This window comes from Ictidomys tridecemlineatus, chromosome 3 (assembly GCF_052094955.1).
Source record: "Ictidomys tridecemlineatus isolate mIctTri1 chromosome 3, mIctTri1.hap1, whole genome shotgun sequence".
In the NCBI taxonomy this organism is placed as follows: Eukaryota; Metazoa; Chordata; class Mammalia; order Rodentia; family Sciuridae; genus Ictidomys; species Ictidomys tridecemlineatus.
Window position 1 is genome coordinate 69,988,834 of NC_135479.1, and position 14,433 is coordinate 70,003,266.

Below are 14,433 nucleotides of genomic sequence, written 5' to 3' on the forward strand. Positions count from 1 at the left end.
AATAACTACTAAGTTTAAAGAATAAAAGATCATTCTGAAAATATCTACTACAAACAGAATGTTATTTGGAGGGGGAGAAAAAATACCCAGCAGATTTGATTGAAAAAAGAACCAAGGTGAATGTCAACAAAACCAAAATTTCACTGGATAAAAGGATTAGAATTAAGACATGAGAAAATGAACTAGAAGATAAATGAGAATAAATTACCCAGAATAAAACAGAGATGACATGCATGGTGGCACACACAAGTAATCCCAGCTACTTGGGGAATGAGGAGAAGATTGCAAGTTTGAGGCCATTGTTAGCAACTCAGTGAGATCCAGGCTCAAAAAAAAAATAGGAAAGAAAGAAATTCAGAGATAAAAAGATGGAAAATATAGACTAGAGAAAGGAGAGGACCTACGATATACATATAATTAAAGCTTTTTTCAAAAAGAGAAGAAAGTACAATCAGAGACATATTTAAAGAAATTATGAGAATTAGGCAAAATTAAAGAAATGCCAACCTAAAGATTTAAGAAATCTAGTAAAGTCCCAAACAAAATAAAAAGGAATCCCTACTGACAAATCAATAAAACTACAAAACACTAAAGACAAAGAAAATATGAAATGTAAAATAAGAAAGTGGCAAAACACAATAAAAATATTTGTGTCTGATATATTAAATAAAAAAATTAAAATGCATTCTGTCACATACAACTAAGGAGAACAAATAAAAATCATAATAATAAAAAGTAGCACTAGTGTGGCTCTAATTACTTCTGAAAGTTTTAGGAATGAAGGAGATATTAGGGCTAGGGTGTGCCTTAGTGGTAAGTGTGTGTTTAGCATGTATAATGGCCTGAGTTTGAACCCCAGAACCAAAAAATAAATAAAATAAAATCAACAATAAAAAGAAAGATAGTGGGTCTGGGGTTGTGTCTCAGTGGTAGAGCGCTCACCTAGCATGCATGAAGCACTGGGTTCAATACTCAGCACCACATTAAAAAATAAACAAAATAAAGCTTGTGTCCATCTACAACTAAAGAAGAAATTCTTAAAAAAAAAAAAAAAGAAGTAGTATCTGAAAAGACTTTTTAAAAGAGTAGCTGGATCTGGTCATGATGGTACACACCTGTAATTTCAACAGCTCTGGAGGCTGAAGCAGGAGGATCTGGAGTCAAAACCAGCCTCAGCAACTTAGCAAGGTCATAAGCAACTCAGTGAGGCCCTGTCTCTAAATAAAACATTAAAAAGGGGGTGGTGGGGCTAGGGATGTGGCTCAGTGGTTAAGCGCCCGTAGGTTCAATCCCCAATACCAAAAAGAAAAAAAGACATCTGGAAACTTAAGTGACAGAGCTTATAGAAAACTATTTCATTCTTGATCATTTAATCTCTCTCTCTGGCCTCACATTACCTATACCTAAAGTAAGGGTTATTTTCAAAGTTAGTTCCAGCTCAAAGATTACATTGTCATTATATACTTCAGTCAGTGGGAGGTGATTCAAATTATAATATTCTACTGCCTAAAAATAAAATGCTAGCTATCATCAGAAAGAACAATGGAAATAAAAAAGAAATCATATCCCAAATTCTATAAAGCTATCCATATATGGAAAACCAACACAAGTGTTGAAACTGCCAAACTTTTTAAAATATATACTGTGTGTTTTGTATATGTAAAAACAAAAAACAATAACTAAAGCACTTGTTCTTAAACCTTGCATATTATAACTATAAGGGAGCTTTAAAACATGAACAAACAAACAACAACAACAAAACCCAGTAATGCCAGGGACCATATTTCCAAAGATTCTGATAAATATTATTGATTGGTCTGGGGTGGAGCCCAGGGAATAGGTAACTTTTAAAGTTCCACACATTATTCTAAGACTTCAGCAAGGTTTGAGAAATGTTAAAACTTAAATAACAAATAACAAGATATGTTTTAAAAGAGTAAAACCTCATATTTAAAGCTTGTGAAATTATCAAGGCTATGAATAGAATGAAAAATGAACCTGCTCACAAAATTATACCATACCATCATGGGGGTTTACCTGTTCCAAAAATAAAGGAGTAAGTTAAAGGACCAATTGAAATTGAGGATTAGTTGCATAGAGTAGTTAAGTGTGTACAATGTTACCCAAGGTACAATGCAAACTTTAGATAATTATATTCAGAGGAGCTCATAAGAATTCCAAGATAGCAGATGCCTGGGGGTTATCAAAGAGAGCAAGTACTTTCAAAGTATATAACTATTTTGAAGCAGATACTCAAGATCATCATTCCTATTAAAATGTCCTTAGTGCAAGGGTCAGAACTAGAATACTAGACTGCATGGACCCAGGACGGAACATACATACTCTAGCTTTGAAAGAATTCATGACTGAAGATCATACTTTTCTCTGGGGATAAAAGAAATAGAGTAAAACTTAACACAGTGCATTTGCTACTATTTATTTATTCAGCACTTATTTGTGTTATGTACCACACCTGTACCAGATACTTTAAAATAACTCATTTAAGTCTCACAAGGCAATTAATTATCCTCACTTTACACACAAGAAATCAAGGCTCTGGAAGGTCATTTTGGCAAATATGTATTAAAGGCATGATATACAACAGTAAATTGTAAAGCATGGAATTAAACAAAGATCTGTACCACTGTGCCTTTCACAGTATTTTATATATTATCATAATAACAAAAATAAACATCATTTTAAGTGCTTACTTTTTTCCACTTAAGTGCTTAGAAAGTCTTCTCCACAGTTTTATGAAGCCACTTCATCAAAAGATGTTTCAATCATTTTTGACTCCCCTTTTTCTCAAATTTTACATCCAACGCCTAGTACATCTTGCTGGTTCTATCTTCAAAGCTGTTCAGAATCCATTATACTTTGATGGCATAACAAAAAATACATTCATCTATCCCTGCCACCCTCACTCATTTCTAGCCTGAATTAACTCAGCCTCCTAACTAGTCTTCCTGCTTCTTCTACCCTTCCACATCTATTCTCATTTTGGCAAAGGGATCTTTTTAAAGACAGCCATTACCTCTGCTCTCTGATTAAAACATTACAATGGCTGCCCATCTTGCTGAGGTATAATAGGCAAGACTCAGTACTTCTATGACATTATTTCTTCCATCAGCTTTCTCTACTCTTGCCACATCTGCCTCTTTGTTATTCCCCAAACATTCCAAGCATTCCCCCTTCTCCTGGCTGCTTCCCCTGCTTACACAGCTTCAATTCAGGTTATTACGTTTTCAGGTTTTAACTCAAATGGCATCTTATCAGTAAAAGCTTTCTTCCCCTCTCAAGTATTACACATCCCCCTTATCCCAACAGGGCATTTATCACCTTCCAATCTGTTATGTATGTATTTATCACTGTCTGCTCCCAATTTAAACTTGATTAGAGCAAGATCTCTTCATTCTCTCTTCATTGTTGTATCTTTTCTGGTACCTCAAATGGGATACAGCATGAGGTAGGTACTTAAGAAATATATGCTGAATGAAAATATAAATTATTACTGACAAAACCCAGATTCATGAATACTCCGGCATACAACCTCCACACCACATGCCCTGCACAATCTTATAACCAACTACATACGATTCTAGCACTTTCTGGTAAATATCCAAGCCTCTTCCAATTCTACCACACATAATCATCAAAATCTAGGGCCAAGCCAGGAACAGTGAGTGGTGCACACTTATAATTCCTGTGACTTGGGAGGCTGAATCATAAGTTCGAAGTTAGCCTCAGCAATTTAAAGGAACCCTGTTTCAATTTAAAAATTAACAACAAAAAAGGAGGGATGCTGAGGATGCAGCTCAGTGGTAAATCACCTCTGGGTTCAAACCCTAGCAATCCCCAAAAATCTAGGGCATGGGTTATGGGGAAGGACCAGGAATTAAACCCAGGGGCACTTAATCACTAGGCCACATCCCCAGACTCCTTTTTACATTTTATTTTGAGACTGGATCCAAGTTTCTGAGGCTGGTTTTGAACCTGTGATCCTACTGCCTCAACCTCCCTATCTGCTGGGGTGGTGAGCACTGTGCCACTGCTCCCATCTAGGGCCACTAATTTTTGTGTTTCATATATTTGCTTTCCTAATAGTTAGATGCTGAGGGCCATTACCAAGTAGGAATGACGCATCGAAATCCTTGCCAGCGTACCCCATGTTAAATGGACTTGCCTTGGAAATTTGCTGCGACCTTGCTTGTGCGTTTGAGAAAGGTGACCCTGCTCAATCACCAGGGTGGATCCAGGATTAGGGTGTATCTTGCAGGAAGTATCCCTGTCCTTGGGTTTAGGGCATGACAATAGGAGTTTTAGGGAAGTTGGAGGTTGAAGATTATTTCTGCTGGGTGTAGGGCGTGCCTACTGTCTGAGTTCCCGCTGAGTTCTCCTGGAGAGAAAGTATTTAGGACTTGAATTGTGCGGGAGATCGGGATTGCCCCTGTACCTGCGTGGAGGCGGTGTGAGAGCGGGAATAAAGAATTGCTGTTTGAACCTACAAAGCTGTGTGGTGGCACGTGATTCTGTGCCAAGCCGAGACATTGGCATCTAGCAGTTAGAAAATTTCAAATACTGACCTTTGGGTTCTCTTTAACTCAAAGCATTTCCTTCAGCTCTCATTTCCTTCACTTTCAATTCTTCCCTCTTATACTATTCTAACAAAATTAACCTTCCTAGCAAATTATAAACTCTAATTCTTCTACATATTGTTTATTTTCTATTATACTAACTAGACTACATGTTTCTTTGGGGTCTTTAGCACAATGTCTCACATACAGAAAATATTCTCAAATCTTATTAGTATTCCTTTTTCAATTCCTTTCACACATGTAAAGCTCAGTAATACCTTGATTATTCTTTTTTTCTCCCATGAATAGCTTATTCTCTTAGAGTGGGAGAACATTGCCAAAAGTTAATAGACAGTCTATTAAAATGTGCCTGGGGAAATAAACGACAAAAGTTTTTGGTACAATATAGCTGTTTTCTTACTCTCAAAATCTGAAGGTGGCAGAGGCAGGCCAGGTAGTTGGGACCTTGGATTGCCTTTGAAAACTCTGCCTTGCCAACTTGAAAGAGCAGAACTGACAGGTTCCTGAAGGGACAAATTAGTCAGAATCTTAAATCTTTGTTGGTGTTAATAACATGAGAAGAAATTTAAAAATGATCCATATTTCATCAAAATTCATTTAACTATTTTATTTCCTATTGTTTTACTAGGAATATTTCTAATGTCGAAGAAGAAAAATGAAGTGAAATGTTTGAATTTGATGATCTGATGAAAAAAAAATGTTTTTTTTTAAATTTCCAATTTCACTAATAAGGGAGACAAAGATCACAGAATATTGCAAACCCTTTTCCCCTTTAATACTTAGGTTCAGAAAATATGACAGAGTTTTTAAGTTTCTCTATGGGAACTTAATTTTAGCACAAGTCAAGACACTGTAAAAATGTATTGTTCTTAATATGATGAGCATGAATGAGAAACCTACCTTAAGTTTAAAGTGTGCATGTGTGTGTCTGTGTCAAAAAGTAAAGTTTGACAACACAGGAAAATCAAAAAGTTTAAACGTGAGGGAGAGGGTGAACAGGACAGGATGGATTAGAAATTCCCAAACTCCTACTTATAGTATTGAGTTCTTGTTTGTTTTTGACCAAATTAGCATGACTTATTTTACAATTCCTAAATCAGAAATTAAAATATAAGCAGCTATATAAAAAATCATATCCTGCAAATGCACACATTAAAGTTAAGCCCTGCCTTTAACTCTTTCTTGAAGCCTGAAATCCACAAGCTCATTTACACAATGCATTACTAATAAAGGTAAAAATGTATAAGCATTCAAACTTGTTGGGTACTATATAGACATGATCAGACTCATTCACAGAAAACTTACAAATTTCAAATAGACTATATTAGAGCACCATAACAGTAGAAATGAAAGTAACCAAAGAATATAAACATACAACTGTAGAAATACAGACTTAGAAGAAATCATAGACACCATGGACCACTTTCACATTCATTCAACCTAATCATCCATCATCTCCATGAGAGATCTTCCCTAATGATCCCATCTAAAACAGCTGCCCCATCACACTTTATTCCTGTACCCTGACTTGTTTTCCCCACAGCTGTTACCACTGTAAACCATTATTCTACACAGCTGCACTTGCTGATTATTTGCCTTCAGACTAAAACAAACTCCACGAGGGCAGAAGCTCTGTAATTTTTGTTAATCCCATAACCTAGACACACATGGTGGGTATTCAAAAAACATGTCATGAATATAAATGATGAAAGTGAAGCCCAGAGAGGTTAAAGGATTTCCTCAAGGTCACAGAGCTAGCAGCAAGCACGGTCCTTATTGATAACCCTGTCTACTATAATCTTGCCTTGTTGGTCTTTCCAGAACCACTTCTCCACAAAAGCAGTCTGTTTTAGCACATGATTCTACTTAACAGATTTTGCCCTCTCTGCCAAAGAAAATACATGTTACAAAAAGAGGTGAGGGGGGGTAAACTGGATAGCATTTTAACTTCAAGTACTTTACAAACAAAAACTGTACTCAAATTTCCTAAGCATATAGGATTAGCTCCTAAAACAGGCACAACCAATAACAGTTCTTTAAGTTCCTCCTGAAATTAAGTGTGTGCTTTATAACTTTTAAGGACCAGCACTGAAAACCAACTTACCAACTCAGAATGGCCTGTAAAGTATCAACTCACTTTCATTCTTCTCAGGGCCCACAATAGCTCACCTCTGGATATATTTTATCTGGCACATTATGTAAGGCAAGTAATTAATACTGAAGCCTCTTTAGCTCCTTTAAAAATACATGTCAATCTCACAAAACATGGAACATAAAATTAACTCTTGGCAAGTTTTAGATTCTGAGAACCGGAACCATCTGCAAACCATGACTGGACCACAATTACCTAGGTCCTCCATTCAAAATCCATGAAACTAAACGAAACACAGGAGCGGTGAAAAAGAAGAAAAGGCCAGAAAAAAAGACTTCACATACAAAAAAAGGGAGTTGATATTTCTAACACTATTGCCCAACATCAGTCTCTCACTGAAAGCCAAGGCCCCACGGACACAACTTGGGCTGTCTTCTTGGATCACTTTCCTTGCAGAAAGAGAAATCAACTACCAATACCTTTGGCAGATAACGTGTCCAGACCTAGTTTTGCTCAGTGTCTCTCAAAACTACTGTCAGCCCAATTAGTAAAGTAAAAGGGACGCCCTAAGATGTAGCATGGCAGGAGAGTGGAAATGAGACTGGGAGTTAAGAGTGGGAAGCAGCAGAGGAAAAGGCGCGGGGAGGGTCAACAAGGCATCCAGAGCTGGAGTGAGAACCCGGGTGGAAGAAGTGGGGTTAGCGAAAGCCAAAGGTGAAGGGAAGAAGGGGATGAGGTTCTGGGTGGGTTGGGCGCGAGCCAAGAGGGAAGGGACGCGAGAGGACTGTGGAAGGGACTCGTCGCCGGCTGCAGCAGCCTCCGCCAGAGGCCCGAACCCCTTAGCATCGCCGGCGCCCGCCTGGGTGGTTGTTGCTGAAGAAGACGCAAGGACCTGCCTTGCTTGGCCATGGCGGCCGCAGAAACCCAGGGAGCTGCCCAAGCGCCCAGCAGCTGAGGCAACGGAGGCAGCCACTCCCCCCGCAGCTCCCAGGCAACACCCCAGTCAGCAGCGAGCAGTCACTTGGGCGCGGGGCCAGACGAGCCCGTGACGGGCCGAAAGTGGGTCAACTGCGGCTGCGCCGCAGCCCAGCGCCTGCTGGGAAACGTAGTCGCGGGGCGTGGCGCGGGAGGCCAGCCGGCTGCGCCTGGGCTGGGCATAGCCGCGGTCTTGCTCTGCCCCATCTCCACCGAGGGACCTTGGAAGCGCCCCGCGCGGGTTTCTTCTAGGTCTGGGCTAGGCGGCGCTGTGCCCCGCGCCCGCGGATGTTCAACGAGGGGCCTTGGAAGCGCCCAGCGCGGGTTTCCTCCATATATGGGCTAGGCGGAGCTGTGCCCGGCGCCCGCCCGGGGACAGAAGCTGCGGAAGTTCATGGTGGGCGCTCCCTGTTGTATGCACACTCACACAGGGAAGTATCACGCTAACATATCAGCCCGAGTTGTACATCTTTTAGAGCTTCCTGATCATTTTGTTTTTAAAAATAAAAAAGCTCAAAGCAAGCTGTACTGTCCACCTGCAGGACGTTGGTCCTCCCACCGACCGCACTCCGTTCTCTCGTTAGCACCCGACGTCGGGAGTTTCTCAGTACTCCAAGACCTTCCACTCGCCCACTCCGTGTCGCCGTCGCGCTTGCCTTTTTACCCGAGGGGCTCAAAACTGTTGCCTGATGAGTTTTCATTTACAGGAAACTCTGGTCATCTCTTCCCTGAGACAACACAGCGGCTTCCTGGGGCTTGTTCCCATTTCTAGTTTATTGAGGTCTCCAGAAAAACTCTCATCTGAAGTACATTTCCCTTTGTAGTAATCCTGCAGTGAATCCTGTAAATGTTTCAGATATCAAGTAACAGATGCTATATGTTTTTTCGGTCTCATTTTTCGTATCATCCCTAACTCCCCAAGATTTTTGCTCAATTCAGTAGAGCAGATATTTTATACACACACACACACACACACACACACACACACACACACACACAATGCCTTGAAACTACACTGACATTATTATTGCCCTATATAAACGTATGATTACACTACTGGTGTGACTCCGCGCCATATACAGCCAAAGGAATGAGAAGTTATCCTCCATATGTGTTCAATATGTCAAAATGCACCCTACTGTCATACATAGCTAATTAAAACAATTAATAAAAAAAAAAAAAAACTACACTATGTGAAAGAACAAAGTCCCTTTCTGCTCCAGACCAGATCTCCCTTGGATATTTAGGGACCTCTCCTTTCTCACTTGTCAGGTTCCCAGTTTCTTCCACGTTTCACTTGCATACTAGCAACACTATCAATCTACCAAAGGCACACCCAAGTCCATTCCTTATAAATGGACGTTTTGTAAATGTTTTTCTTTTCTGAATACCTTGATATTATTATATTACTAAAAAAACTCACTACAACGAAGGGGCAAAGGAAGGAAAAACACTTAAGAATTGAAAAGGAAATTATTTGGCACTGATTTCTTCAACCTAAAAAGTTACTTGTAATCCTCTGTTACATAGGATGATCTTTTGGGATATCAGAACTGATGTCCATGGGGGTGGGGAACGTAAAAATATAAGGTGATGAGTGATATGTAAGGGAAGGACATCCTGTCCTTGTCCTCTCTGGCCTCCCCCTCTTCCCATGGGTACTTGTGCAAAGAACAGGAAACACATTGTATCTGGTCTAGTTGCAAATAAAGATGGCAAGCTCTAGCTTCTCTGTTATTGAATGTTTCCGTTTTGTGAATTCATCCTTTAGTACAATAAGAAGTTGATCAGGGCCTGGTGTATTCCCTGTGTGATAAATTATTCTGGATGCTAAGTGTCCTTTGAGATACAACCCAGTTTTCTCATTTACAACTCAAATAACAAAAGTCCAAAGAAATTGATTCTTGTCCACAATGAGACTCTGAGTGCCGAAGCCAAAAGTAGCGCCTAGATTTCCTGCCTGCTAATTCAGGGATTTTTTTGTTAATTAACAGGTTGACTCTTCTCATTTGATCTACCAGAGTACCAAGGAGACAATTATTCAATAACCACTTTTATTTTATCTGAGGGGTTTAAGTAATCTCACAGGTTTGAATATTAGCTGTTTTTCTCTAATGTAGACGTGTGCTGATTCTTCCTTCAACTCAATTCATAACAGACTACGAAACATAATTAAATTGAGATAACCTGGACTATCATATATATGCAAAAAGCACTGTTTTGATTCGTGGTTTAACTTTATTACCTTTTTTCTTTTTCAAGAATTTATTTATACTCAAGATAATGTTGATGATTTATGTCATGAGAATATCATTCAATTTACCAAAATATTAAAAGTGGTTATAGTAGAAATGGGCTTATGGAGCAATTTTCACTTGTTCAAAAATTTTTCATATATGGTTATATTTCTTTTTAGTTAACAAAAAATATTTTTAAATAGGAGAACTTCCCTTGTAGTTCTTTTGCCTCAAATTGCTCTAAGATAATAAGATACATGCATTCCCAAATTTTCTCCTAAATGAATCAACTTCTAAAATTATTCATTTTTTAGTAATGAACTTACTGGTGTTTCCCCTGCCCCACTTTGTGCTTTTCTGTTTTTCACATTTTATATATTAATTATGAATTACTAAAAGTATTTTATTGAATATAACATATATACAGAAAAAGCCAATGAACTTTGACAAATTCAACATATCCATATAACCACTATTCAAATCATGACATACAACATTATAGGCATCCCAGAAGCTTCCTCTCAATGTACATTCTCAGTTATAACAACAAAAATGTCTCTTGAATTCCAGGGAAATATCCTTTAAAAGTTAATGCCAAAAAGGACATAGCATTTGTAATTAGTCAAAGTTAAACTTTATTTTACTCTCTACTTAATTTTCCAGATTTGGAAACCTTGAGCAAATGAGATTGTTTTCATCCTTGATTATTTTGTTTTTAATATGGTAATATCAGTTACACTACAAATTAACAGTGAGATTATATGAGAGATGAAATGTAAATCCTTTTGCATAGTGCCTAGCATATGGTAAATACTAATAATGGCTATATTTTAATACAATTCAGAATATTGACTAAAATGATACATATAAAAAGCAGGCCTTGAGCTGGCCAAGGTGGCACATTCCTGTAATCCCAGCTACTTCTTAGGCTGAGGCAGGAGGATTACAAAGTTTGAGGCCAGCCTGGAGAGTTTAGCAAATTTGTCTCAAAATTGCCTAAGCAATTTGTCTAAAAATTAAAAGCAAAAAACAGGCCCTGATAAATATGAGGGGTTTGATTATTGTTCTTTTTACTTTCTCATCCCTCTTCCCCTATTCAGAATTTTAATTTAGTAGAGTTAAAATAATCTTATAAACAAAACAGAATTAATGCCTAAGTCTAACATTTAAGACCTCAAAGTGTGGTTGATTTCCTGGTCTTTTCATTTATAATAAAGTCTAAATAATATAAAAATAGCGTTCCCTAAGAACACAGAGTTAAAACCAGATTACAGTGAAAAATGTAAAATACTAAAAGTTTATTTTGATAATAGGAATATTTTCTACTTTTTGTTATATATGTGTATGTGTTATGGGATGGGGATGTGGCTCTAGCGGTAGCGTGCTCGCCTGGCATGTGTGCGGCCTGGGTTCGATCCTCAGCACCACATACAAGCAAATATGTTGTGTCTGCCAACAACTAAAAAAAAAAATAAATAAATATTTTCTCAGCCTGACTTTCCCATAGCCGTGCAAGTGACTTCCCTGGTCACCAAGACAGTACATGCATATTGGGGTTACCTTTACCTTTTCTATAAGTTGTACCAAAACATCCACTTATGTTCTTTAATTTGTACCATTCCTTCAAATAAAGAAATTTGGTACCCCCCAACAAATATATATATATATATATATATATATAATGACAATACATCTGCTTTTGTGTGTGTGTGTCTGTGTGTGTGTATGTGTGTGTGTGTATGTGTGTGTGTTTCATTAAAATGAGTGGTTATTTTTTTTCAGGTGATTTTAAATGACCAGTTATTTGAGTCTTTGAGAATTTACCCACAGAAAAACTTCAAATTGAACTTGACAGTTCTTTCAAATTTCTGAGCAGAAAAAAAGAGGGAACAGCTGGAGCTAAGACAGAGGCCACCCCAAGGGTGAAGAGAATTTGGGGGAAGAACAAGTGATAACCCATTGTCTAGGCTCCTCTGCTACCATCTGGCTTCTGCATCTGACTTCACTTAGACTCCAGCCAAACCTACTGCCTAGATCTGAAGTCTGCTAATGGCTTGGTTGGGAAAACAGCCAATAATAAGGTAGAAATGAAGGAAATCTATCATTTGAAACTTTCTTTGTGTCCAAGAACTAAATCTACATAATAGGCTTGTGATATGATGGGAAAATAGCCTCTGTTAGTTGTTGTTATTATTACTATTATTATTTTCTCTTGGATGAGTATGGTTGAGGTTAAGGAGCTGCCTAATTTTAAAATTATTTTATTAATTATGTTTAATAAGTTTATGAAAATTAAATTTAATTTTAAATTAAAACTAATTTTATCATAATTGATAATCTGAGAAATAAATACTTCAAATCCAAAATCAGGATTACTTTAATAAATTTAAATAACACAGGAGAGACCAAATTGATTACACAGTTCTGAAACTGTAGCAAGACTTCTCTTGGAATATTAATGGTGATCAAATTTTATTTTTCTAAGCAAATAAGACTGGGATTTGACATATTCAAAACCACATACAAAACCACATTCTGGTTTTCTCCCCTTCAACTCCATTTCTTGTTTCTCTACCCCTTTTCCTTTTTAAAATTTCCAGTGAATGAAAATTCTACTCAACAAATATTGTTTTCTTTTAATAACTAAAGTGTCCCCATTTCTAAGCTAAGAACTGAATTTCAAACAATTATACAACCTTCATTCTCTGAAAATAACTCTGTGTGTGTGTGTGTGTGTGTGCGCACGTGCGCGTGTGTGTGCATGTCTGCGTGTGTGTGTGTAAGAAGAACATTTTTGAACACTGGCTATTCCTGCCAAGAATGCAACTGAAATACACTGGCTTCTAGGTATAGCCACTTTCTCAGCAGAAGACACACAATCTTCGTTTAGGTGTGAATTATTCAGAACAGCACCACCTTCCCAAACTCCTGTTAGACTGCTTCTCAAAAGAATTAAAATGTGATATACTTTTGCACATTATTTTTTTTACAAACCTGACAGGGGAAGAATATCTGGACTTTGTGCCAGAAAACAAAGAAAAATGAAGTTAATGTCTGTTTAAGTTTTTGAAGACACATGCTTTTCTTAGATTTTTTTAAAACAGGATTTAATATATTTTGAATGTACTACAACTCTATTCTGCAGGCTCTCCATTGGGTACTATTATTGTTCAATATGTGTTAATTATAGTACTTGTTTTTGTTCTCTAAAATGGAAAATCCTACCATTATCTTTGTTATCTCCTTTTCCAGATTTCCCCTCAGCAGCAGGACATAAAGTAACAAGAGTAGGAGAGTAGGACTGGTTTGAACCAGCTAATCCAGACTTTCCCATGAACTCATAATGTTTAATATTACCAGTAAGCTGACTGCATTCAAATTTAGCCAATACATATAAATTTACTAGGGAAAACAAGACAATTTAAATAAAATGGTTCTTAGTATTTGGCAATATCCAAATTAATGCTGCAACATTAATTAAAAATTAATTCTTCCTTTATTTTTTAAAAAAGGAAGAGGGCAAAATGGAGTTTTAAAGCAGAGTTCAAATACTCAGAGGAAGAAAAGTATGATGAAAGAAACCCAATATTGCTGACACAAAAAGTAATAACAATTATTTTATAGTTAATATTTATTGAACATGTACTAAGAAAAGCATTTCATGTGTTTTAATTCAAACTTTACAATGTCCCCATAAGGTAAATTCGATCTTTATTGGACATCTAAGGATACTACCACATGGCCATAGATACCAGCACAAAATAAAATTAGGTGAAGAAGGCAGGGGCCAGGTTATGTAGGACCTTGAGAATTGTGTTGAGGAGTTGGTCTTTATCTAAGGTAACCAGCTGAAGAGTTTTTAGTAAGGTGTCAGATTTTAATATATGTCATTTGATTTTGTGTTTAGAAAACAGCAAATCCAGAGCTACTCTATGAGATAAACAGTATTATTGTTCTTATTTTGCAGAAACAGAAACTGAGGCAAAAAAACAAACAAACAAGTGACTTACCAGTGTTATACAAGTTTTGACATAGCTGGATTCCTACCCAGGCTGAGCCTACCATCCACAGCTATATTTTTACTTCTTCACCTATGATGGGAGTTTTATCCTGATAAAATCATCTTAAATTGAAAATATCATAAGTCAGAAATGTATGAATATACCTAACCTACTGAACATCCTAGCTTAGCAACAGGGTACACTGTAGAGACATGGTTGTGTTTCCTCTTAGTAGCACGAGGTTCTACTGAAGATGACCAGGAGCAGCAGTTCACAGCCACTACCCAACATGGAGAGAGACTATCCTATGGCTATTCATCACCTGGGAAAAGACTAAAATGCAAAATTTGAAGTATGGTGCTTACTGAATGTGTAGCACTCTTGCTTGTACCATCATAAAGTCAAAAAAGTTTAAGATGAAACATTGTTAAGTCAAGAATCATCTGTACTGCAAATGAGCATGGTGAACTGGAGTAGGGTAGTAACAGTAATAATAAAGACACATGGAAGGATTTGGTAAGATATTGAGACTT